Here is a 2,574-nt window from a genome sequence, read left to right on the forward strand (position 1 = left end):
GTATCACTCATATCCTCTAAGATTTCTAGGCAAAAGGAGGGAAGCAGGGTTGCCCTCATCATTAATCTAGTCATGGCTCTACTATCTATCCCTAGGTTGATGTCAAAAAAGAGTGGAGGGAGGTGGGCTTCCTCGGTTGTGGGACTCTACATTAGTAGGAACTTGATAAGCCTAAGATAATTAGGAAGCGGTTGATAGATGGGAGGAGATTCTCTAATCTAAAGACTAGGCATTCCTCAGGGCTCCGGGCATTAACATTATATATCTTAGGAAAGTCAAAATCCCCATGAATATTTCAATCATAGTCAACTCCATGCCTACGGGGGTTGAAGTAGTGGTTTGCCATGTTGGATCCGATAATTGTGGGTTAAGACATTGAAGTCTACTCCCTCATCGATCAAGGCGTTGAAAGCGCATGTTTGCTTGGCCGTGACAGTGACATGGAGGTAAGCGGGTTCTACGGCTTCCTCATCATCTTCGTTGATTTCAGCAATTGTAGCTACTCGTACTTTGACCGGCAGCTCTAACAAGGGTGGCTCATGCAAAGGATGCGTGGGAGGGAAGTACTTCTTGACATGACTGCCATTGAAGAAGCCTATTCCCTCACCGTCTAGTGTCTCAAGCTCGACATTGCTGGTTCGGCTAATTGCACGAACCTTGAAGGGTCCGAGATCTCTGAATTTCATTTTTTGCTTATGCCCTTTAACTGAGTAGAGGAGCACTAAGTCACCTTATTCAAACTCGTGCTGCTTCACATGCTTGTCAAACCAGCTCTTGCGTCGAGCTTTTTCACAGATAAGCGCGTGGGTGGCTAGAAGACGAGTTTCTAATAGGCGTTCCAGATCAACCAGGCATTGCGTCCATGCCTCCTTCCCTTCCCATCGTTCTTGGAGTGCTATTCTCAAGCTAGGAACAAAGAATTCTAACGGTAGAATTACCTTAGTTCCATAGGCCTAAAGGGGGTTTGGCCGACAGCAATTTTATAAGCTGTGCTATAGGCCCACAAGGCTGCCATCAACTTGTTGTCCCAGTCACTTCGTGAGGCTGAGACTACTTTAGTCAGGACGTTGATAAGAATCTTGTTAGTTGATTCTTCTTGGCCATTAGCCTGAGGGTAGTATGGTGAGGATTTGCGATGGATGATGAGAAAGGTGGATCGGAGATGTGCTACCACTTCGTTGATGAAGTGTGTGCCTTGGTCACTAACCAGTTCGATGGGGCAACCGAAGCGCGAGATCACTTGCTCCCATAAGAACTTGGCAGTTGTCCTAGGATCATTTTTTCGTGTGGCTCTTGTCTCTGCCCATTTCATGAGGTAATCTGTGGCCACTACGATGTACTTCGCTTTTGAGTACTGCGTCGCAAGACTGATGGGTCCTATGAAGTCAATTCCCCATTTTTCGAAGGGTTGGCGAGCAATAATTGGGGTCAACTCCATTCGATTTTTACGAATCGGGACTTTTGTCCGTTGGCACTTGTCATAATGCTTGACGAATTGCTTGGCATTGCGGAAAAGTGTGGGCCACCATAGTTGAGACTGCAACACCTTCTGTGCTATCATGTCTCCACTAAAGTGTCCTCCTGTGATGCCGTTGTGCGCCTCCGAGAGCACCTCGTGCATCTCATGCTCACACATGCACCTACGCAGCAGTCTGTCTTGCCCCAGCCTATAGAGTTGGCCTACAATCAGTTGGTAGGGCTGGATCTTTAGGATCAAGCGCCTAAGTTGGGTCTTTTCTATTGGTCGCTCGGGTAGTCCGTGCTCGAGCACTTGGACTATGTCGTCCGCCCAATATGGCATTAGATCAACCTTAAATAAATCTCTCTTGCTGGACAGGTGGAATAAGTGGGCGTCAGGTAACTCGTTAACGATGCCTTGTCCAGCGGCTTCTCCTATGGGGATGCGTGACATGTGATCAGCCATGTAATGTTGTTTTCCCTTTCGTACTACCACGGGAAAATCGAACTCTAGGAGAACTCTAGGAGAAGGAGGAGCCATCGAGCTATGTGTCCCGTAGCACAAGGTTTGTTTACTAAATAGAGCAGGGCTTGATGGTCCACGAAAAAGATGAAGGGTGTGGCCAATAGATAATGCCAGAATTTCTTCACAGCGAACACCATGGCTAATCCCTCCCTTTCTGTTGTAGAGTAATTCATCTCCGTCTCAGTGAGTTGTCTGCTAGCAGAGCTCACTGGGTAATCTAAGTTGTGCTCACCAGGTTGGCACAACACTACCCCCATGGCAAAACTTAGAAGCATTGATGTGCACGTGGAAGGTAATGGTCCAATCTGGGGCTCATAGAATTGGTGTTGTTATTAGAGCCTTTTTCAATTCTTCGTATGCTCGTTGGCATGCCTCGGTCCACTCGAAGACAATCAGCAGCTTGTACAATGGTCTGGCGATCAGTGCGTAGTTCAGTACAAACTGCCAATAGTATCCTGAATGGCCTAAGAAGCATTGAACTCCCTTGTAATTAATTGGGGGTGGAAGGTCAACAATAACCCGGACCTTCGAGAAGTCAGTGGCAATGCCATTCTTCGACACCACGTGTCCTAAGATGCATCCGTGCTTTA

Source organism: Lygodium microphyllum, chromosome 16 (genome assembly GCF_053477565.2).
Source record: "Lygodium microphyllum isolate KBCC chromosome 16, Lygodium_microphyllum_v1.1.10, whole genome shotgun sequence".
NCBI classification, from domain to species: domain Eukaryota; kingdom Viridiplantae; phylum Streptophyta; class Polypodiopsida; order Schizaeales; family Lygodiaceae; genus Lygodium; species Lygodium microphyllum.